General features: G+C 38.8%; 1 protein-coding gene across 2 annotated transcripts in view; it reads right to left on the reverse strand.

Annotated features, from left to right (window-relative positions):
• LOC5569585 (anion exchange protein 3) overlaps positions 1 to 25,309 on the reverse strand; it is a 212,460-nt gene that overhangs the window by 161,828 nt on the left and 25,323 nt on the right. Inside the window, exon 1 of one of the 2 annotated variants that reach the window (XM_021842861.1) lies at positions 20,493 to 21,004. The exons of the other annotated variant lie outside the window; for it this stretch is intronic. The gene's annotated coding sequence lies outside the window, so the exon portion shown is untranslated. Of the gene's footprint in view, positions 1 to 20,492; positions 21,005 to 25,309 lie in introns of those variants that run through there. 2 annotated transcript variants of the gene reach the window in all.

Here is a 25,309-nt window from a genome sequence, read left to right on the forward strand (position 1 = left end):
TCATATATTGGAGACGAACCAGCCTCCGGCTGGAGATAATAAAGATAATAATAATGGCTCATATAGTGACGTTTTTAAAAAAGGATGTTTATTCAGTGCATGTTTGAGCTGTGAAGCAATATATTTCGCTAGTCATGCGAAATTAAATATCATCAGGTGAACAATTACTCATTTTACGACCTTACGACGATCAATGATTCATTTAATCGCTTTTCTACTTCATGCAGCTTGTGCCAAACCCAACCATGAGCGTGTCATACCTCCATCATCGCAGTTCATTGCAGTATGTGATCTGATTTTCACTGATGTTTACATGCCTACAACACATGTTCGTATAACTGAATAAGGTACGTAATTATTTTTATCTTTTATTACCACTTGTAGCAAGTGCCCACCTTTTCGGTGACTACACCACTATATCGAATTTAAATCTACAGCACGACTGCCCATGTTCGCATAATCGACGTATGTGCCACTATAGTTTTCAACATCTTTTCGATAATTCAACGACGCTTGAACCACGCAAAATTCTAGGAGAGGCTTGAAACAATCTCTTTATTGTTAATACACAGCATCTTCATTCATACTTTGAGTAATAGAGTCAATGTGTCAAAATTCTCAATGGCGTTTACGTCACTTATGCGAACATGGATGCTCCTCACCTTGCACGCTTTGGTTGCACATATGTATCAGCGGATCGGAAGTAAACTAAATGAAATAAAAAAACGTATCCACTTTGTCCGCTCCAATCGTCGTCATCCATAGATCATATTGCAGCGAGTAGCGATTTTTTTACATTTGCATTCAGTAGTGGGCATAAATTAGGTTGCGAGCTTGTAACACATGAAAATAAATCACACTACCAGTCACGTGCATCGCTAAGGGTAAACGTGTTGACAGTTATACATATGGTTATGTGGGCCATTAGTAATGAAATTCTGTCAAGCAAAGTGCATATGAAATGAAACTGGATCAATCCTGATCAATCAATCTAGCGATGTGGGTAGACTAACAGGCGTGAAACTTGAACGTACATATTTAGTTCGTTTGTTTTATCTGTCGCTTGTTAATCCAGCTTAGTGTTGAGCACTACCATAGTTATTCACTGAGCGCTTTCTTCCAAAGTTGTCATTTTTGTATTCGTATTTCATGTGGCAAGTACGATGATACTCTATACCCAGGGAAGTCAAGGAAATTTCCATTACGAAAAGATCCTGGACCGACCGGGATTCGAACCCAGACACCTTCAGCATGGCTTTGCTTTGTAGCCGCGGACTCTAACCACTTGGCTAAGGAAGGCCCCAACTTACTGTACTTATCAATGGTTGCTTGGGACTTTCCACTGACTTACGAAGTTCACATTTTAGCAGCTTTATCATATTATTGTTTAATAACAACGCCGCCCAAGTCCTTACAGTCAGTTGGGATAGGGAAGGAATGTTTATGAGTGATTGTTGGTTCTAGAGACCGAGAACACTTTTGCATCTCCATAATCACCATGGGAAAGGTATTTGTTAGTGGGAGAGGAAAAAGATCTGGGAGTCACATTTGGTCGGTGATGCGATTCATGGATAAGGACGAAAAATATTACTCTTACTTAAAACTAGTTTTGTAAAGTATGTGTATATTAAACTACATATACTGGCTTCATGTCGACACTTGTAGTGTCGAACCATCCCTTGTTTGTTTTGGAATAACATACACGCAATGTTGCCTGTGTTATTTATAAGCATTAAAAGAGCTCAGCAGTTTGTAATCCATTCTCGACTGAACACGAATATTTTTTGGCACTCGCATAATGCAAACCGGACACGATTGATCTTGACTCCGTTACCCGCCCGAAAAAAAGCATGCAACCGAATAAAAAAAAAAACACACACACACTATTCGTCAAATAAATCTTCCAGAAGATCGTGCAAAAATGTACATAGCATAGTTACTGGAGTAATAGTTACCAGAAATTAATTCTAGAAGAATCTAAGAACCCTGAATGAACTCTTTAAAGTCTTCTCAACTGGACCCCTTATCCAACCGAGAAATCAAATTAAGTAGCTTTTTTTCCTTCATTTCGATAACTGAAGAGAATTTACAACAATATAGAGTTACGTTCCCTTTTAAACTTTCGTAATGCAAAAGCTTAGAAAAACGCCATATAAGAATGTTGTTCGGATCGGTGAAATCGATGTAGCAGCGGAGTTACTCAACACAGCTCAAAGCTAAAATATATTTAAAGCTTTAGTAAATAATCCAACAAAGAGTTTTATTTTGCTTACATGGTCTTCTACCGTACCACTCCAACTTCTCTATTGCCTTCAATGGCGAGTCGCAATTGAGCTCTGAATACTACAATTATAATTTTGAAGTAGAATATATCATAGTTGATAAAAATGTGTAGTTTTACCTTGCCTTGACCTATTTAATCCAACATTTGGTCGATATGGAAGGTAACCATTAGTTGCCTATACCTATAACCTCTCTTAACCTACGAATGCGGATCAATTATAGTTGAGTACCGATACATATGTAGTATCCTTACCCAAATCTCTGCTATTCAACGCACTTCTAGCTAATTTAGCAACATATGATTAGCGTACAAAGTTAGCATATTATTTAAACGTAATTTAACCAATAACTTTTTTACACATCCAATTGCCATACGACGTCGAGCACGTTATTCACTCTGTCCCCTTTTTGTTGGCAATTGCAGTGACAGACTCCTTCTCACTAACGTCGAACATCATTTGTTCTACAGGTACAATAGACGGCTGAAGTTGTTCAGTGTTGCCATAACAAATGTGAAAGGTGTCATAAATTACACCACGGAATAGTTTTTTTTTGTCCCAAGCACCATAATACTGGCATTTGCGTAATTAAGCCAGACTTTGGCCAACTTGCATGCAAGTTTTCCAGCATGCATTGATTTATTTGCTAGATTTACCACAGAACCCAATTTCAATATGTTTAAGCATACTTATCAATAAATATCATAATGTTTTCGATGCTTAATTAATTCCGTGTATCAACAAGCCTATACGTCGATTGGCAGTGTCGGTTTTATGGCTCATTCTAGGAAATCGATATAAATGGCAACACCGCAACTTTAGGATCACCCACAACTAATGGATTACTTACCGTTTTGATTTATATTACGGACAGCTTCAAACTCCGGACACTGTACTTTGTATGGGAAACATTTCATACGAAATGTTTCAATTTTTGCCGTCCAAACGTTATCACTTTCGAGGCTTGTTTTAGTCAACATTTTCCATAGACATCTATGAAAATTAATAATGCTCAGCTGCCTTAAACGCCTCTTTCGTGGTTTGCCGATTTCAATTACCGTTTTAACTCATATTCCGAACACTTAAGGCCGAGAGTGACTTCAAATGCATCTGGAGGGCATAAATTAGCTCATATTTGTGAAAAATTAAATTTAATCGCAAAACCTAACTGTTAGCTGTTGGGTGTGCCGATAAAAATGTTCTTGTTAACTTGTTTAGTATTGTTTTTACGTGAAAGTATGGAACAACATTTTGATTCAAATGCCGAACACTGCGTTCATTCTGTCTCATATTCCGAACACCTTGATTCAAATTCCGAACAGCACGAATAAATCGCATCCAAATGATTAATTTCGTAAATAAATTCATCTGAGCCAGCTTTACTGACCTTGAACTAGTAAATCATCACTACTCCCGAGGTATAAATAAGATTGTAAGATGATTAAATTGAATTGTAATTGGCTGCCATTTTATAGTAATTTGATGACATATTTCAGCTAAACATTTCAACCACATCGTCATACAAAATCCGAGTGTTTGGAATATGAGTCTGTTCGGAATTTGAGGCAAAAAGGTAATTATTTGACTTTTCTATCTATGATTTTATGAGCTGTCCGGAATTTGAATCAAAGTGTCCGGAATATGAGGCAAAAGTTAGGAAGCGTCCGGAATAAGAATAAGCGTCCGGAATAAGAATCATGAAGTCCACACATTTATATTTATTTAAAAGTATTTATGTTGAGAAATCAAAATCTTTATTCACCATTCGAAAGTTAAATGTTTTGAAGGCTCGATAGCGATGATTCATTTAATATGCTTCCTGATGAGTTAGACTTCACTGAGGTTTTAAGTGCCCGTAATATGAATCAAAACGGTACATGCTTCTTTTCACGATTTAAATATAATTTGTATGCTTGATTTTTTCAACTGAACATGGTCATTGTGTGACTCAGGATTTTCTGAGCATCTACTCAGGTTTTTCAACTTTATTCACACGAATATGGATGTTCGAAAAGTAAATGCTCAAATGCTCAGTTTCATCATACCAATTTAAGTAAATGCTCAAGAAAATGAATTGACAGATGGATTTGAGTGAAGTAAAAGCTTTTGCTCAGTTTACGGGAATTTACGGGAAAGCTAAGTCATGTATGTAAAACTTCAATGGTAAGGCTTGGGAAACAGCCCTCGCGAGTTCCAATGGCAAGACTAAAAATGATGGTTCTAAATTAAGCATAAATTTAGCGTAAATAAGCATTTATTTAGAACCATTAGATGTAATGACCACTTTATAGTAGGTTCTAGGTGCCCTAGGAGAAGTGGCCAATTAGAAACAATTCTACCCCATTACCCCGAATCTAATTACCCCGAATGCCATTAACTCGAACGCTATTACCTCGAATTCCAAAACCTCGAACGACTCATCACCCCGAATGACATTACCCCAATTCCGATATCATGGGGAAATGTCATCAATATCATCATGTCAAGATAATTGTAAGTTCGGGGAAATAACATTCGGGGAGATGGAATTCGGAGTAATGGTACATTCTGGGTAATGGTGTTCGAGGTAATGGCATTCGGGGAAATCGCATTCAGGGTAATGGGATAGAATCTTAGAAACATGTTTGGAACAATATCAATATGGGTATCAAATTTCCTAATTGGCCACTTCCCCACTTGGCCACTGGAACCTACTTTAGAGTAGTTAAGTGCGTCTGATGGTTCTGAATATGCTGCCAGAAGCATCATCTTGAAGTTTGATGCTAATTTGGATATAGCTCCGGAAAATATATACATGATTGGAAATACAAATATGACTGACCCAAAATATGGAACCAGTTTTACGGAAATGGTCATATTTCTGAAGATTTCTAACGAATCTTAATGCATCCACTGGTATCCAACTTCTTATTAAGTCTAGTTTCTAGAAAAATTGTAAACATCTATACACCTTCACACCGCACAGAAATACTAGCGACAGAAAAATGTCATTTTGACATGACCTAGGAACATCCGGAACATCTCCGGTGTCCGGAGACCAACATGCATGGCCAAGCAAGTTACTGATACTATACCAGCCGTCGACTGCTTACGAATGCATCCGATTCCATCCATTTCTCATAAAGTTATAAGCATATGAAATCACTTATTTTGTTGATCATAACAACAATCTGAACATAATTTACGTTTTGCAATTGCTATTTGGGTTGAAGATTCATATAGAAATTGTTATGCCTTTATTTTTAACATTTTACACTAACTTTTTATTTTTCCGCAACATTTTCGAACAAAGTGTCTAAATTTTTATATTGAGCATGAGTATAAGCATGAGCATTGATGACCGTACAATTCGTTGTTGCTACTCCGTGATTGACAAGAATCATCGAAATTATACAGGGAACCAAATGATGTAGCTTGGGAGTAGCATACCATCTTCAATGTACATTTTTGAGGACTCTGAAATTAGTAATGTCAATAACGGCGCCGGCCACGTCCTTACGGTCATCGGGGAAGGGAAGGAATGTTTGTGTGACATCCATTGTTACTAAAGACCGAGTATACCTCTGCATCTTCATGGTTGCCACGGGAAGGAGTGTTGTTAGTGGGAGGGCTTCAAAGCTACATGATCAGGATTCCCCTTGGTAAGTGATGCGATTCATGTAACCTCTGTTTAAAAAGTTATCTATCAATGCGTCGACATCTTAAACATCGAACTATTCAAAGGTTTGAACCTCGAAATTTTATAAAACATGAATAAGCGCTTATGTCAACACTTAAAATGACGAACTATTCATAGTTTCTTCAACAAATTCATAAAAAAATACGTGTTATGATACAAATGTGTTATTATAAGTATGAAACGAGCTCACCAATTGGTAATCCATCCTCGACTGAACAACTACAATCGCAGCGTCAACAAACGTATTAGCAGGAATATAAAATAACTCCGATGGCGCGCGAATGAAGTGCCAACTGAAAAAAACAACACTCCAAGCACGCGAAAATGAATCGGACTGCATGAGGCTTCGCAAAGCACTCAAAGTGTCTAAATTTTTATATTGGTGGTGAAGTACATATTGAAACAAGAAATCATACTTTTAAGGACGCTCTTTTTGAAAATTTCGTCAAATAATCCTCCAAAAAAATGTTTTTAGATTCTTTTGGAGAGTGCTCAAGAAAATAATCCAAAACTTATTACAGAAGTTTTATCAGCGACTTCTCTGGGGATTACTACAAGTTATTTCACGGTTTGCTTTAAAACTTTTTCATCTATTTTCCAATATTTTAAGATTTTTTTAATACCTGAAACAGGTGATGTAGAGTAGTGTTTGATCCTTCGATCTTGTCGCTTGCCCCTGCGGGGTCGGGCGATGAGGACAGGATGAAATATGTCGCGCGTCGTTCGATCAGTGAAATTACAAAGCGCCGCGGATCGTGAGTAGTGTTTGATCTATTGATCGCGTCACTTACTCTTGCGTGGGCGAGTGACGCACACTTGTTCGGCGTACAATTCAATTATCGAATTATTTCGCGAATCCGATTAGGCGTGGTTATATCATGGATCGCATCACCAAACATTGGTGACTCCCAGATCTCTACCTTATCCCACTAACCCAATATCCTTTCCATGACAATTGTGGAGATGCAGAGGTGATCTCGGTCTCTAGTAACAACGGTTGTCGAACTAACATTCCTTCCCTTCCCCGATGACCGTAAGGACGTGACTTTTAAAATTTGAGCTCTCGATTTGTGCACATTGGGGAATGGTAAGCTAATCCCAAGCCCCATTCAGTAAATCTATGTGCAACTTCGATTGTTCTGGTCAATCACGGAGTAGCAACTACAAATTATACGGTCATCTATGCTTTTGCTTATGCTTAATACCAGAAACAGGTGATGTAGAAATTCCCGAAGAAAATACACTGGAGGGATTCTTCAACAAAATCCTGGAAGAATCTCTGGAGGAATTCTTGCAGAAACCGCCAAGTGTATTTCAAATGGAAATTCCGAAGTAATTTCTGGAATGATTGTGGAATTGTGTCAAATTTCAAAAATCCTTCTTGAATTTCTAATGGTGGTCAAGAACTGGTAGATCCCCTGTAAGAGATTTGGAGGAATTCTTTAAATTAGCCTTTAGACATTTGCCAGAAAGAACTCCGTGATCAGCGCGCAACTATTCTGCTAGACTAAGCTGAGGGTCGTGTGTTCGAATTCCGCTGGTCTAGGAACTTTTCGTAAGGGAAATTTTCTCGATTTCCAATGCCATTTTCGTGCTTGCCACACGAAAAAAAGTCAATTGAGAAAGGAAACTCTCACTTGATAAATGTGGAAGTGCTTATAAGAACTCTGATTTTGGCTACATTTTCAATGTTCCCATGTTTGCTATTAACTCTATTAAAAAAATACTGAATTTTGGGTTGGTTTTACGCAGAATTAAGTTCATTCAACCCAAACATAAGAAAAGTTGCCTTTACCCAAATGCCAGCTATCTCTAATTAAGACAACACTCGTGAGGAAGAAAGATTATACTGAGAGATTTTGGGCAGAGAATTAATGTATATACCGATTTTGTCGGCTCTTTTCGTGTAGAACTGTTTGTTGTCTCCGTTTAATCATCGAATTTTCTCCAAATTTATTACAATTCTGTTGAATTTACTCTGAATGTGTATTTTATCGAAGACCATATACAATAAATAAATAAATACAATAGGAGGGATTCCCTTCAAAAGAAATAACATTAAAAAATTGCTTAAATTTTCAAGGGGAACCACAAAAAGTTTTGAAAAGGGGGCTGTCAAATTCGAGTCATCTATGTACTTAATGTTTCTCGTGTTTCGTGTATTCCTGCTAGAGTGCACTGATATAAGACCGCTTTGGTACTCGAAAATGAGTCAACTGATTTCAGTCGCTCCAGACCTGCCTTACGAGTTACGTGTAAACGATTTAGTGTGAGTTATCGCGTTATGCCATCGAACTGATAGATTTGACATTCATTAATTGCTAACTTCTACGAAAGCAGACTAGACATGACGACGCTCATAGTTATTGCGCATGACTACTCATCTTCCCGGCATTTCACTTTTCTACATTCCGATGTTTATCGCACGGCAATCAAAGTTCAATCAATCAGGCAACAAATCGCAATGTATCAACATAGTCAATTGATTTATCTACCGTATGAGACAGGTTACAATATCAATTGATCTTATGGTTGCTTCATTGATTTTAATCGACCCATTTGCTGCGCCAATGGCTTTGTTATTCTTACGAGTAATTTGGGCACGAGCGCATCAATTGGTGTTGGCCGTTGATGTTGTCAATCGTGTGTTTTGTTCATATGCAATAGATATAGCTACCTATAGCAAAGTCCGTACAGTCTTCAAATTGAGTCAGTCGCAGTGCACCGAGTGGGTTGTGCTGACTCGAACGTTTCAACTGATCATACGTTTGCGATACACACTACACTTGCGACAGACGCGGAGAATCAATTAAGGCGTTAATTTGAAAGGAATTGTCATTAATTGTCTCGCAATTCAGGCGATTGTTCAGCATTCCACTTGAACTTATGCAGCAATGGCAGATCATGCGGGTTCACAGTTGTTTTGAGCGTAAAGCCCTCTAGTAGCAAATATAATTACGTCACATTTGGGTTGGAAAGTACTTTTTTCAGATAGGTTTCCTGTAACAACAGGTTGGTAGCTCTATTGAAAGTATCCAGTTTGATTTCATAAAAATTATCCAAAACCTAAACTTGGAGAGAGCGATCTCCCATTTAGAATTGGAACAAATACAAATTGGAATAATTTGGATACATGCGTAGTACGTCTGGCGTAGCTTGGCGCACCTTGGCGCTTTGAAGCTGTGCCGACTGAAGTGCGTAGAGTGACCTTCTCCTAGGTCAAAACTCAATTCAATCTTATTAGCGTGTTCGACAAACTTTAACAGAAAACAATTAGCTTTCAAAAAGTGGTAAAAGCAAGTGGTTTTGATTCTCTACATGCTGGTTATGATTATTCAAACCTTGAAATTAGTCCAAAAACACATCTTTTACTTGAAGCATACTGAATTCTTTCTCAAATGAGCTAAAGATTTGACCAGACATTGTTCTCAGCATCATAATTCAGAATACTGCTTCACCAGTAGATTTCCAAACATTTTTTCTAATATGAACAGGTCTTCAACAAACACATTCTATCGAGTTTGGGGCCCAACAGCTTTCTAGGGTTATCCAAGCAGCATAGGTCTTCAGGTCAATCCTTTGAGTAAAGACCTTCAGTTCTACAAGCGTAACTTGTTACGTTTCTGACGATAATGAATAAGGTTTTCACCTATACAGACTCAATTAATTATGCCATCAAGTTTCTACGTAACCAGACCCCTTTCGATGGTTTATGAATAAGGTTCACATCCAAGTAGAATCAAATAAACATTTTCTATTAAGTTTGGAGTCTAACAGCTTTCTAGAGTTATCCAAGAACTCCTTTGAGCTAAGGTCTTCAGATCAACATACGTAACCAGTAATATATTCACGATAAATAAACAAGGTTTACACTCATGTGGGTTCATTCCATTTGAATAAACCAAATATTATCCTTCGAGAAATCACCTGTTACGCTTGTTGATCTGAAGACCTGTACTCAAAGAAGTTCTTGTATAACTTTGAACGCTCGTTGAGCTCAAAACATGACGGAATATATTTTCATGTGTTACTTTTTGTCATTTTCAAGTTTTTGTAGCCAAAAAGTCTATTTTAACCTACATTATTAGAAAACAATTTAAAAATATACTTTGTTCGAACAATCTATGAAAAGCATACCAAGTCAATTTGTCCCACTGTTGAATTTCTACGCATAACTGTCTCGCTACTGAATTTCTATGCATATCTGTCCCACTATGTATTTTCCAAAAACTGTTGCAAATAAAATACTAAATTTATAGGATTCATTGAGCTGTGTCAAATTGTTTTATATCATCTTTTTTTTCGGCTTTACATCCCATGTGGAACACTGCCTGTTTCGCACAATAGTGTTCTAAGACAGGTGTTGTACAGGGATAGACAAAATAATTGAGCTAGGCGAAATTTTTTGCTAAATTCAAATTCTTGAAACTTTTTGAAAAAATGAATGAAATTGGATGCATCCAGAAGCATTCGACGCAAAATTTTATCTAGTTTCAGCAACTTGCTTGACCATGTACATTTGTTTGATGTTTCTGGTTTTCTGAGCTCATGTCTTCATTACATTTTTCTGTTGCCTGTATTTTTGTGCGGTGTGAAGTTGTATTCATGTTAACGATTTTTTAGAAACTACAACTAATTGAAAATTGAATGCCACATTATGGTTCGTTTGGTAGGTAAATACTGGGCATGGTGTACCATTGGTACTTCGCATACATGAAGGAATAAAATAGACTCCTTCTTGTGGTCCATAACCTTCTGCCCTATCCCTAACTTCTCGTGGCAATGGCTGGGGTTCGAACAACCTAAGAGAAGATCGGGTAATCAACACAGATGAGAACTTTGGTCGTGTGCTGATGGGATCCCCATCCCCCACTTCGTTTGGACCCTTAACATAGGCTTTACAATACACATCTTCCATTTTCGGTATAAAACTCTCGTCAAAGCTACCACCAAAAGCAATTTGATTGTACAAAATCGGTCTGCTACAATTAGTGGGGCTCTAATGCGTAGAAATTCCTTCAAAACGCGGTATTTCTAGGCATAACCGTCCCACTTTGAATTTCATAGCAAAATTCGAATTCTTCCGCTGAAACCAGTTCTTAACTATAAAGAACACCCATAGCCTCATATTTTTATGAAGATAGTATTCAAATTTGTCATAACTTTCACCAATACGGAGCATAAATGTACTAAAATCTTTAATCGCGTTTTTTCTCGGTTTCATATTCTGGAACATGGGACATTTATGCGTATAACGGCAGTATATGAATAAAAATGTTGTTCATAAACCTTCGAAAGAATAATATTTACGCTTATAGATCTGAAGGCCTGGTTATCACAGATTTCTTTGCTAACCTAGATCACCAAGGCAAATTAGTATACAGTTGAAAAAGCTCAAAATTTATTTTACGTAATGATTTGATTAATCCCGTGATTCATAAATTTGCACGCACTTTGTTGATTCCACTTTTAGTAATTTGGGACAAAATTGTGCTTGCTATAAATGATTTGAAATATTTGTATCTTTCCTCACAGGAAATGTTTCGTAACTAGACGGAAAATCTGAATCGTCCTCATATTGTTGAATAGGCATTCACGTGGACTGTGAATAGAGGTTCTAAAATCTCTTAGTTATTCATACCCGGTTCCGGAAACCCGGAACATCCGAAAAGTAAGTTTCCATCGCAGTTTTGTATATGTAATTCACACTGGTCCTATTCGGTTGATGGATTTTGGCATCTCTGTAATAAGAAACCAATTACCGGTGCACATCCCCTGAAAAATTTGGTCCAGTATGGTCCATGCGGAACCGGTTCCTAGAGTCTCGGAACGTGGCCAACCTGAACAATTCGATGAAATTACTGGGATGTATGCCTCAAAACCAAATGAATTGTGTCCAATACAGTCGGGTCTCCTATTAAACGCATTCCTATAACGTGCACTCCTATTACGCTCACTCCTATAAGACACACCAGGACGTTATAGGAGACCCAGGGCTTATGGGATTTCATCACTTTGGGGGTGTCGTTGAATATCTCGTATGCCAAAAGAGATAGTACAGTACTGTCTTCGGCGAAGTTTCAGTACTAAGTACGATCTACCTTTAGGAGTTGAGGATCATCCTTTTAGTTGAGAACTTGGCCGGTAGGGGCGCTTTTTCTGATTTGCACTATATGAACCATGAGGGATAAGAATGCAAAATTTTGTAACATATGATATCTCTGAATCCTGATGTTTTGGAAGGTTGGTGTCTTCGGAAGAGTTGGTCAGTAGCTCAAGGGCTGACATGTGGTGGCCATTCTAATACGGAATTACACCACCAGGCGGCGCTAGTGGGCATGGAATTTTTGTTTTGCGCATAGCTCAGTTGCCTGACCACTTAGAAAGATGGCGTCTTCGGCAAAGTTGCTCTGTATCACAAGATCTAACATTATTTGAGCCGAAAGTTTCGAAATTTTGCCACTAGGCGGCGCTAGTGAGCTAAGAATTTTTGTTTTGCGCATAGCTCAGTAGCCTGACCACTTAGAAAGATGGCGTCTTCGACAAAGTTGATCAGTATCACAAGGGCTAACATTATTTGAGCCGAAAGTTTCGAAATTTTGCCACTAGGCGGCGCCAGTGAGCAAGTAATTTTTGTTTTGCGCATAGCTCAGTAGCCCGACCACTTAGAAAGATGGCGTCTTCGGCAAAGTTGCTCTGTATCACAAGATCTAACATTATTTGAGCCGAAAGTTTCGAAATTTTGCCACTAGGCGGCGCTAGTGAGCTAAGAATTTTTGTTTTGCGCATAGCTCAGTAGCCTGACCACTTAGAAAGATGGCGTCTTCGACAAAGTTGATCAGTATCACAAGGGCTAACATTAATTGAGCCGAAAGTTTCGAAATTTTGCCACTAGGCGGCGCTAGTGAGCATGGAATTTTTGTTTTGCGCATAGCTCAGTAGCCTGACCACTTAGAAAGATGGCGTCTTCGGCAAAATTGCTCAGTATCACAAGGGCTAACATTATTTGAGCCGAAAATTTCGAAATTTTGCCATTAGGTGGCGCTAGTGAGCCAAGAGTTTTTGTTTTGCGCATAGCTCAGTAGCCTGACCACTTAGAACGATGGCGTCTTCGGCAAAGTTGCTCTGTATCACAAGATCGAACATTAATTGAGCCGAAAGTTTCGTAATTTTGCCACTAAGCGGCGCTAGTGAGCATGGAATTTTTGTTTTGCGGATAGCTCAGTAGTCTGACCACTTAGAATGATGGCGTCTTCGACAAAGTTGATCAGTATCACAAGGGCTAACATTATTTGAGCCGAAAAATTCGAAATTTTGCCACTAGGCGGCGCTAGTGAGCAAGTAATTTTTGTTTTGAAAGATGGCGTCTTCGGCAAAGTTGCTCAGTATCACAAGGGCTAACATTATTTGAGCCAAAAGTTTCGAAATTTTGCCACTAGGCGCCGCTAGTGAGCAAACAATTTTTGTTTCGTGGATAGCTCAGTAGCCTGACCACTTAGAAAAATGGCGTCTTCGACAAAGTTGATCAGTATCACAAGGGCTAACATTATTTGAGCCGAAAGTTTCAAAATTTTGCCACTAGGCGGCGCTAGTGAGCATGGAATTTTTGTTTTGCGGATAGCTCAGTAGTCTGACCACTTAGAATGATGGCGTCTTCGGCAAAGTTGCTCAGTATCACAAGGGCTAACATTATTTGAGCCGAAAGTTTCGAAATTTTGCCACTAGGCGGCGCTAGTGAGCAAGAAATTTTTATTTCGTGGATAGCTCAGTAGTCTGACCACCTAGAAAGTTGGCGTTTTCGGCAAAGTTGCTCAGTGTCACAAGGGCTAACATTATTTGAGCCGAAAGTTTCGAAATTTTGCCACTAGGCGGCGCTAGTGAGCTAAGAATTTTTGTTTTGCGCATAGCTCAGTAGCCTGACCACTTAGAAAGATGGCGTCTTCGACAAAGTTGATCAGTATCACAAGGGCTAACATTATTTGAGCCGAAAGTTTCGAAATTTTGCCACTAGGCGGCGCCAGTGAGCAAGTAATTTTTGTTTTGCGCATAGCTCAGTAGCCCGACCACTTAGAAAGATGGCGTCTTCGGCAAAGTTGCTCAGTATCACAAGGGCTAACATTAATTGAGCCGAAAGTTTCGAAATTTTGCCACTAGGCGGCGCTAGTGAGCATGGAATTTTTGTTTTGCGCATAGCTCAGTAGCCTGACCACTTAGAAAGATGGCGTCTTCGGCAAAGTTGCTCTGTATCACAAGATCTAACATTATTTGAGCCGAAAGTTTCGAAATTTTGCCACTAGGCGGCGCCAGTGAGCAAGTAATTTTTGTTTTGCGCATAGCTCAGTAGCCCGACCACTTAGAAAGATGGCGTCTTCGGCAAAGTTGCTCAGTATCACAAGGGCTAACATTAATTGAGCCGAAAGTTTCGAAATTTTGCCACTAGGCGGCGCTAGTGAGCTAAGAATTTTTGTTTTGCGCATAGCTCAGTAGCCTGACCACTTAGAAAGATGGCGTCTTCGGCAAAGTTGCTCTGTATCACAAGATCTAACATTATTTGAGCCGAAAGTTTCGAAATTTTGCCACTAGGCGGCGCTAGTGAGCTAAGAATTTTTGTTTTGCGCATAGCTCAGTAGCCTGACCACTTAGAAAGATGGCGTCTTCGACAAAGTTGATCAGTATCACAAGGGCTAACATTATTTGAGCCGAAAGTTTCAAAATTTTGCCACTAGGCGGCGCCAGTGAGCAAGTAATTTTTGTTTTGCGGATAGCTCAGTAGTCTGACCACTTAGAATGATGGCGTCTTCGACAAAGTTGATCAGTATCACAAGGGCTAACATTATTTGAGCCGAAAAATTCGAAATTTTGCCACTAGGCGGCGCTAGTGAGCAAGTAATTTTTGTTTTGAAAGATGGCGTCTTCGGCAAAGTTGCTCAGTATCACAAGGGCTAACATTATTTGAGCCAAAAGTTTCGAAATTTTGCCACTAGGCGCCGCTAGTGAGCAAACAATTTTTGTTTCGTGGATAGCTCAGTAGCCTGACCACTTAGAAAAATGGCGTCTTCGACAAAGTTGATCAGTATCACAAGGGCTAACATTATTTGAGCCGAAAGTTTCAAAATTTTGCCACTAGGCGGCGCTAGTGAGCATGGAATTTTTGTTTTGCGCATAGCTCAGTAGCCTGAACACTTAGAAAGATGGCGTCTTCGGCAAAGTTGCTAAGTATCACAAGGGCTAACATTATTTGAGCCGAAAGTTTCGAAATTTTGCCACTAGGCGGCGCTAGTGAGCCAAGAATTTTTGTTTTGCGCATAGCTCAGTAGCCTGACCACTTAGAAAGATGGCGTCTTCGGCAAAGTTGATCAATATCACAAGGGCTAACATTATTTGAGCCGAAAAATTCGAAATTTTGCCACTAGGCGGCGCTAGTGAGCAAGTAATTTTTGTTTTGAAAGATGGCGTCTTCGGCAAAGTTGCTCAGTATCACAAGGGCTAACATTATTTGAGCCGAAAGTTTCGAAATTTTGCCACTAGGCGGCGCTAGTGAGCAAAGAATTTTTGTTTTGCGCATAGCTCAGTAGCCTGACCACATAGAAAGATGGCGTCTTCGGCAAAGTTGATCAGTATCACAAGGGCTAACAGTATTTGAGCCGAAAGTTTCGAAATTTTGCCACTAGGCGGCGCTAGTAAGCATGGAATTTTTGTTTTGCGGATAGCTCAGTAGTTTGACCACTTAGAAAGATGGCGTCTTCGGCAAAGTTGCTCAGTATCACAAGGGCTAACATTATTTGAGCCGAAAGTTTCGAGATTTTATATATACGTAGAAATCGGGAGAAAAAGTTTTTTTTATGAGATTGAATTATCGTTATGAAAAAGAAGGTTTATATTTTAAAAATAATCAAACAAGAGTGTCGTGTAACTAAAGAGATAAAGCCAGTCATAGTTATCTCATTAAGATTGTTAGCGAATGGAATTCCCAATTTATTAGTAATGACTGACATTCCAACCTAACTTCATTTCTTTTCAATCCATACCTTGGAAAATGTTCAAGAAATGAAGTTCATGCAATGACGAAATAAAAATAAACATACATATTTTTTTCGCTGGTTCATATGAAAAGCTAACGATCACATATTTGAGTAGTTAACGGATCCTCACTCATTCTCATATCAAATAATTGATTAAAAATTCTCCCAATCCGTCGAAAATACTAGGATACTAGCCATACTTTAATCCGATTATAAAAAATAATGTATATATTTTTCTCCAGGCACTTTTACTTAAACGTGACAATGCGAGGATAGTCGATAGCTTAGAGTCATATTGAACAACTTTGGTCAGGCTACTGAGCTATCCGCAAAACAAAAATTCTTCGCTCACTAGCGCCACCTAGTGGCAAAATTTCGAAACTTTCGGCTCAAATCATGTTAGCCCTTGTGATACTGAGCAACTTTGCCGAAGACGCCATCTTTCTAAGTGGTCGGGCTACTGAGCTATGCGCAAAACAAAAATTCTTTGCTCACTAGCGCCGCCTAGTGGCAAAATTTCGAAACTTTCGGCTCAAATAATGTTAGCCCTTGTGACACTGAGCAACTTTGCCGAAAACGCCAACTTTCTAGGTGGTCAGACTACTGAGCTATCCACGAAATAAAAATTTCTTGCTCACTAGCGCCGCCTAGTGGCAAAATTTCGAAACTTTCGGCTCAAATAATGTTAGCCCTTGTGATACTGAGCAACTTTGCCGAAGACGCCATCTTTCTAAGTGGTCGGGCTACTGATCTATGCGCAAAACAAAAATTCTTTGCTCACTAGCGCCGCCTAGTGGTAAAATTTCGAAACTTTCGGCTCAAATAATGTTAGCCCTTGTGACACTGAGCAACTTTGCCGAAAACGCCAACTTTCTAGGTGGTCAGACTACTGAGCTATCCACGAAATAAAAATTTCTTGCTCACTAGCGCCGCCTAGTGGCAAAATTTCGAAACTTTCGGCTCAAATAATGTTAGCCCTTGTGATACTGAGCAACTTTGTCGAAGACGCCATCTTTCTAAGTGGTCGGGCTTCTGAGCTATGCGCAAAACAAAAATTCCATGCCCACTAGCGCCGCCTGGTGGCGTAATTCCGTATCACAATGACCACCACATGTCAGCCCTTGAGCTACTTAACAACTCTTCCGAAGATACCAACCTTCCAAAACATCAGGATTCAGAGATATCATATGTTACAAAATTTTGCATTCTTATCCCTCGTGGTTCATATAGTGCAAATCAGAAAAAGCGCCCCTACCGGCCAAGTTCTCAACTAAAAGGATGATCCTCAACTCCTAAAGGTAGATCGTACTTAGTACTGAAACTTCGCCGAAGACAGTACTGTACTATCTCTTTTGGCATACGAGATATTCAACGACACCCCCAAAGTGATGAAATCCCATAAGCCCTGGGTCTCCTATAACGTAGATTCCTATTACGCCCCCCAACCATGTGTCTAATAGGAGACCTGACTGTACTTTACGATTTTTTATTTTTTGTTGTATTTTTCCAAAATGATGAATAGATGACTATTCTGGTCCTTTTGGAGCACCGGAATGGCCACCGGAAAACCCGTAATATGGAACCACTAAGTTTGAGCACCAAAAGTAGGCATGGAATGGCTCAATCTTCATGGTTTTATATCCTTGTGACTCTGTTAGTTCCATTATAGATAAATTACCACTTTGGTTCTTCTGGACCACCGAAATAACCCTGGAATGACCACTGGAGATACCCGTATTGTGCGATGTTTAAGTTTTGGTAACAAAACTAGGCATGCGACGGTTCAATCTACATGATTTTGAATACATGTGACTCTTCTAGTTCAATTTTAGATGGATGACCACTCTGGATCATTAGTACCACAGAAATAACCCAGGAATGGCCACCGTGTTGTAGGAAATTTCGGTTTTTGTACCAAAACTAGGCATGCGACGGCGCAATTTTCATGGTTTTAAATACCTGTGACTCTTCTAGTTCAAATATAGGTGAATGGCCACTCTGGCTCATTGTTACTACAAAAATAACCCAGAAATGGCTACCGGAGATGCCCGTATTGTGGGACATTTCAGATTTCGTATTAAAACAAGGCATACGAAGGCTCAATCTTCATGGTTTTGAATACCTGTGACTCGTCTTGTTCAATTTCAGATAAATGACCACTCTGACTCTTTGTAACCACAGAAATAACCCAGGAATGGCCACCGTGTTGTAGCAAATTTCGGTTTTTGTACCAAAACTAGGCATGCGACGGCGCAATCTTCATGATTTTGAATTGGTACAAAAACTGATTTTGAATTTGGTACAAAAACTGAAATTTCCCACAATTCGGGTATCTCCGGGGATCATTCCTGGGTTATTCCGGTGGTCCAGAAGAACCAAAGTGATAGTTTATCTATAAAATAGCGTTACAAAAATGATATTTTTGCGTTTCTCAAGAATCAAATTATGTGTCTCTAGTAGATTTGAAATTGCTGAATCTGATGCCGTTTTTAGAAAAGTTCCAGCACATCAGAATGTTTAGCAACAGGTCGCCAAAGTTGTATAAAACACTGGTTTCATTGATGTTTACATAAAATTTAAACAATGATTTATCAAAAAATACTATGATCTAATCTACCAAGCATGCAAAATAGGACTTTAGCTTTCATTTCAGATATAATTGAATCAAATTATATCTGAAATGAATGTTGAAGTCCTATTTTGCATGCTTGCACGATTAAATTGAGGTTAAATCGAATTTTTCAACATGCTTGCAGCCTCCATACAAAATTCTTCGTTTCTTTTATATGGCAAAATACAATACTTTTCTAAACCAACAAAACATAACTTTTGAGCATCGGAAGTATTATGACCTTTGTTGATAAGTATTGTTATACACATGAAGTTTGAGTTCTGAGACAAATTAAGCCCTACAAGCTGGAAAACTTGCATGCAATTTGACTGAAATAGGGAAAGTGTACCAGTTATGGCCATAGTGGTTCCCTATTTGGCCATATGCAAAATTCGGATAACTTTTAATCTTTTCGAATGTTTTAACATCAAGATATATCCTATATCTTACTGCTAAAATACAAACAAACTTTTCAAAGTGTTGAGACATTCAAGTTATTACATATGGCGAAATAGGGAACCACTATGGCCATAACTAGTACACCTACCCTAATCAAATTCAGCATTTTCAACAGCCAATACCTCAAAAACTAGACGTGCTATGATATTTCTGTAAACGGCAATGGATTCAACAACCCTTGATTTAGTAAATAGCGGTATTTTGGTGCTTGAGACAAAATCGTGTTCCGCAGTGAATTGAACTAGCAGAGTCACAGGGATTCAAAATCATGAAGATTGAGTCTTCGCATGCCTACTTTTGGTGCTAAAATTTAGTGATCCCATATTATGGGTTTCCATGTGGCCATTCCGGTGCTCCAAAATGATCAAAATAGCAATCCGTTAATCCTTTTGGTAAAATACATCCAAACATAAAAATCGTAAAAATTGAGCACAATTTATTTGGTTTTGGGGCATACATCCGAGTGGTTTCATCGAATTGTTCAGGTTGGCCACCTTCCGGGACTCCAGGAACCGGTTCCGCAATTTTTAAATGGACCGAAAAAGACCCAAGGTCCTTACTAAAGTTAAGATAACCCTATCTTCGCCATTTTCTTGTCACTGTGGGGACTGGAACACAGACTACTTCTCAACGTAGTTTTCAATAATCACTTTCACAGTTATTAACTGATTCTGATGGACCGGGAATTAAGTCCAGACATCTTCAGAAAAGATAACCATGTATGATATGCTTTCAAAACTCTTGCTTCAACCAGCTCAAGTCCTAGATTGTCGGATTCAAATTGAGGAACTGAATCCAGTCAACTATTTAAACTTTGTAAGGAATACCTGTTTATTGTTTCATTGCTGATAAGGATGCTGATGGGGAGTTCGCTCCCAATAAAATATCGTATGATATCGCTGGCCTTGGAACAGCTATTCATAGATTTCACGTTTATGGTATCCTTTCTCAGTGATATATCCGAAACATTCGGCACTTTCAATAACCACATTTTGTTTTTGATCGAGATATACGCTTGAAGAGAACATCATGGATGTACTTTGAATTATTGGGACGATATACTTAAATAGTATATCGCTACACACTTTCTCACTTTAGACTTAGTTTGACTCATCAGTTACAAGCATTCGTTTCACTTGCAGGTCTCAGCAGGTCAATCAACTCATCGTTAGTAAACTGCTTAATACACACACTTACACAAAACTAGGTAAAATTTGCTTGCGCTCAATGTGCTCTATCATTCCTGCGAATGAATCCAAATTATAGCATACAAACACTCCGTTTTGCCATGGTGTTGGCGAAGATTGGCGGTACAAACATGCAGTTCGGCTTTCAATCGATTGGCGTTCATCAATCGCCGGTTTTATTCTGCTTTTGTATGATTTTCGCTATTGACGCGATTACTGCCCCGCTTCGGGCCAAACCACTTATTACCATACCTTTTTGAACCAACGAAACGCCCGTTCCATTCCACTGCACGTCCTTTTAAGCCGAAGATAGACGAAAGCGTATCAACAATGCAACATCACACAAACTAGGTAAAAAACGTAACAATCCTGAATTTTTTTTTGTTTTATTTTTTTTTGCTAATTTCAGCTTTATTTTCTCAAATTACGCGACACACAGAGAGGCTTCGTATTGCGAAGCTTATTCATTTGTCTTTTCGAAAAAAAACGAAATCATCCCAGGAGCAGTTTTTCAGACTGTATTAAAATTGCACACATGATCCTGAAGCGATTTTTTTTTTTTTGCGAATCGTACTCAATTTTGTGTAGCTTCGTTTAAGCGTGTAAGCTGATAATAGGACGACACCTTTTCTATCGTACGACAAGCGAATGGCACTCGCGAACCACCGAAAAGTGATTAATACCAGAGCGATGAATTGACAAAATCCAACCGAACATGCGCAAGCTCTCCACCAGAAAAAAAAACCGTGCTATCTCGTGCCGCGTCTAACACTGAATAAAGGGAAACACGTTTTTGACCAATATTTTCCAACATTTCGCACATGCTGCGAACGACCGGCCATCGGCAATTGATACCCGGCCGGCGTCGGCTGCTGACCGGTCCACTTAACGAGGTCTTCCTTCACCCGCCAGCATTCGTTCTATCGGAGCATTTAAGGAGACGCGAGTAAAACCAATGAAATGGCTGAAAACTGAACCGTATCTCTAAGTAGAATCCAATTCGCGGAATTGAAGCTGATTGGTTCAGCAAAGACGCTCCTCATTCTTCGAGTGGTCCGAGCAGAGTCCGTTCATTAATATTCCACTTTCGAGCGTTGTTTTCGACAAGTAGTAAGCTCTATGACCATGATGTGATCATTGCGTTCTTAGATTCATATCGTTTGACAATCATTTTAATGCGAAGTTATGATCTCATATTCGAAGTCCATTGAGTTTTACCGAATTCAGACAAATGTGTAAAAGATAACTCTAATATGCTCTCATACACATTGTTTTTAGAAATAAGTGATTATTGCGCTGTTTGATTCGTTCTTACTTGTTATTATGCATTTTTACATTACACGAAATATATATTAATAAGAAACTAAGTGAATTGTGATTCAATATATGTGATAAGTAGAAGTAGAATGAGAGTGTTGTTTGGGCCATAAAAATACGAAAATCATCGTAACATGGAAAATGCAATATATTCATAAAATGTATTCACTAGTAGATTTGCTTAATCTGTGAATCCAGTGAAACCAGTGAAACCAGTGAATCAATTGTCACCCTACACGCAACAACAAAGAGATTATCATCTTCTATTCTTGTTGCAACAAGTTCTTTCCGCAACATCAGTTTATCACTACTTGAACAGAATATGACAATGATTGATCACCAAGTGCGCATCGATTTTCTGAGCTTCACATTGCAAATTTCTAGAACTTTCTCTGTGTTTGTAAACATTGGCACATTATCGAGCAGCATCCACAAAATAAATTTTGTTATGTGTTTGAAATGATTAATCGCGAGTTTGAAAGGTTGCAACAATGTTGCGTCCTGTGATTGTCATGACAATTTTGCTTTTGATTGTATCCCAATCCGCAACAGTTGAGATAAACGGTTGTGAGCAAGCTTGCTTTGTTGTTTGTTTTTCTTCTCCTTTGATGACAATTTGATTCACTGCTTTAAACTGAGTATTTTTTTGTTTTATTTTACATGACTTACCCTTACAAGAAAGGATTAAGAAGCATATTTTCTTATTTTATAATGCATTCATCATGTTTAATATATCTGCGATTGAAGCTTTGCAAGCGCAAATGGTGTGATGTGACCAGACCATCCCAATAAAAATTTTCACAGAATAAGAGTTGAACCAACCACTCTCAAACATATTTCATCTGATTAAACAGTTACCGTTTTGACTCATATGCCGAACACTTAAGGCCAACAGGGACTTCAAATGCATCAGATTGGCATGAATTGGCTGATATTTGTGTAAATTTTAATTTCTTCGCAAAGTCTAACGGTTAGCTGTTGGGTGTACCAATAATAATGTTGATTTTATTAGTTGTAGTATTGTTTTTACGTTAAAGTGTGGAACAACATTTTGATTCAAATGCCGAACACTGTGTTCATTCTGTCTCATATTCCGAACACCTTGATTCAAATTTCGAACAGCACGAATAAATCGTATTCAAATGAATAATTTCGCAAATAATTTTGTCTGAGCTAGTTTTACGGCCCTCGAACTAGCGGGTCGTGATGACTCCTGAGGTCTAAAATAGATTGGAATATGTTTAAATTGAATTACAATTGACTGCCATTTCCTGCCAGTTTGATGACATACTTCTCAGGGGGTCCGCAACGCCATTCAGAGGCAGATTTTTTCACATTCTTGTCGAGATCTTCCTCAAGGCCCTGTCAGTTATCGATAGAGTTAAAACAATATAAGATTTTCCACTCAAAGCAACTTATTTTGTGGTAAGATTTTCGACTTAGATACGTTGTAATAACCTTTGGTAGATTTCTACAAAGATTCTTAACAAATATCGTACAAGGTTTTCGGACAGCTTTTGATGAAATTTTTCACAACGCCGATAATTGGCAGCTTTCTGAAATTATGCAAAGTGGGTACCTTACAATATCTTGTAGTTTTGTTTGACAAGATCTTCTCGGATTTTTTATGAATATCTAGGTGAATTGTTGAAGGGTTTTTCTGTAGGAATTTTTCCAAATATGAAGGCTTATCGTTTTCCGACCCTTTGGATTCATTATTTGGATTATTTTAAATGTTATTATTATTAATTCTATTATAGTAGGCACGGTAAATGGCTGGGCATGGTGTGCCATTGGTACCTTGCGCACCTGCAGGAATAAAATAGACACCTTTGTGTGGTCCTTAGCCTCTTGCCCAGCAACTCCAATCCCTACCTCCTCGCGGTACGCCGCTGGCCGGGGTACGAGTAATCTTAGGGAAGATCGGGTAACCAGCTTTCCCGGGAAGCTTACGAGACTGATAAGAGCGGCGATGGAAGGTGTGCAAAATTGTGTGAAGGTTTCAGGCGAACACTCCAATTCGTTTTAATCCCGCCGGGGACTACGACAAGGTGATGGACTTTCGTGCCTGTTCAATATTGCGCTAGAAGGTGTTATGCGGAGAGATGGATGATGATATGGAGATTGTCAGCCGAATATTTGAAAAGGTGGCAGACCTGTACACCCACCTGAAACGCGTGGCAGCAAAAGATGGACTGGTGGTGAATGCGACCAAAACAAAGTACTTACTAGCTGGTGGGGCCAAGCGCGACAGGTCTCACCTAGGTAGCACTGTTACAATAGACGGAGATATGTTCGAGTTGGTCGCCGAATTCGTCTATCTTAGAACCTTGCTTACGGCTAACAAAAACGTTGGCCGTGAAATACGGAGGCGCATCATCAGTGAAAGTCGGGCCTACTATGGCCTCGACATGAAGCTGTGGTCAAAAATATTCACACCCGCACCAAATGTACCATGTACAAAACGCTCATAAGGCCGGTAGTCCTCTGCGGGCATGGAAAGTGGACGATGCTCGAGGATGACTTGCAAGCACTTGAAATCTTCGAACGTCGGGTGCTACGGCGAGCTCAGTATCCAGAAGGTGGCCAAAGCTGGAAGGATACGATGGGCAGGGCATCTTGCAAGAATGCCGGACAACAACCCTGCAAAGATGGTGTTCGCTTCGGATCCGGTTGGTAGAGTAGCTTTAAATTCAGCAAAAATCTAAATGTCCTTTTTATAAGCAACTCACAAAAACACACAAAAAGTCCTCCTTTCGTTAATTTTCTTCTGGTAAGCCTAAGCTAGTTGTGCATAAAGATGCTGAAATATTTTTTCGAAACAAAAAGTTTCATTTTCAAGCTATTTAAATTAAGATTAGTTTTTCTCATACAACATAAAATAACATTACTGCATTCGATCAACGCATTTAAGAAACATAACGGCTCTCATAACTGCGAATGTACCTGTGGAATACAAAGTCGTAGAAAAGGCTTTGATTCACATGGGATGTAAAACAAATAGTAAGAAAAAATATATTTTCCAAAGTAACAGACTCTAAGAAATTACATGTTTAGTATTTTGTTCGAGATTAGCGCTTTGAATTGTATAGTGTGATCTGGAGTGTTGTAGCTATGCGTAAACATTCAACTATAGGTCTTTCTGCCCTGTTCGGTAAGTTTTTTTTTACAGAGATTCCAAGCAAATTTTACTGTTTTAATTTTTGTTAAACTTTATGTAAAAGTTTATTTTACATTAATCGGTGGAAATTGTAAAAATGATAAATAATAACATGGTACTTTTATGCGTGTAATAGCAGTATTCAAAAATATACATGCTAATAACGCTTTCCTATATACAAGACATCCTTGTGACACCAACCGACTCAATCAAATATTAATCTTATTTCATCGTCTACACACAAAGTCGTAAAAGTTTCCATTCACAAATATATTTTTAAACTTGAAACACAAAGAAATTATCCACTTAGTATTATTTTACGATGCTGACAAAAAAAAATCAAACCACAATTCGACAACCGTTAGATCAGTCTGCGTGACTCAAACAATCACCGCCAATAAATGGGATGGGTGTGTCCTAATTGCCCCGGAATCAACAATCATCTCTCAGAACCGGCAAGCGGCGTTCCCCAACCTTGAAAATCGTCACGTCATTCCTTTAACGACTGTAGTAATTTTCCAGCAGCAGCATAACGACGAACCTGTTGCTGGGCTCCTGAAGCATTGAAGGACGGTATCTGAGGATGGAAGGT

Source organism: Aedes aegypti, chromosome 2 (assembly GCF_002204515.2).
Source record: "Aedes aegypti strain LVP_AGWG chromosome 2, AaegL5.0 Primary Assembly, whole genome shotgun sequence".
NCBI lineage: Eukaryota > Metazoa > Arthropoda > Insecta > Diptera > Culicidae > Aedes > Aedes aegypti.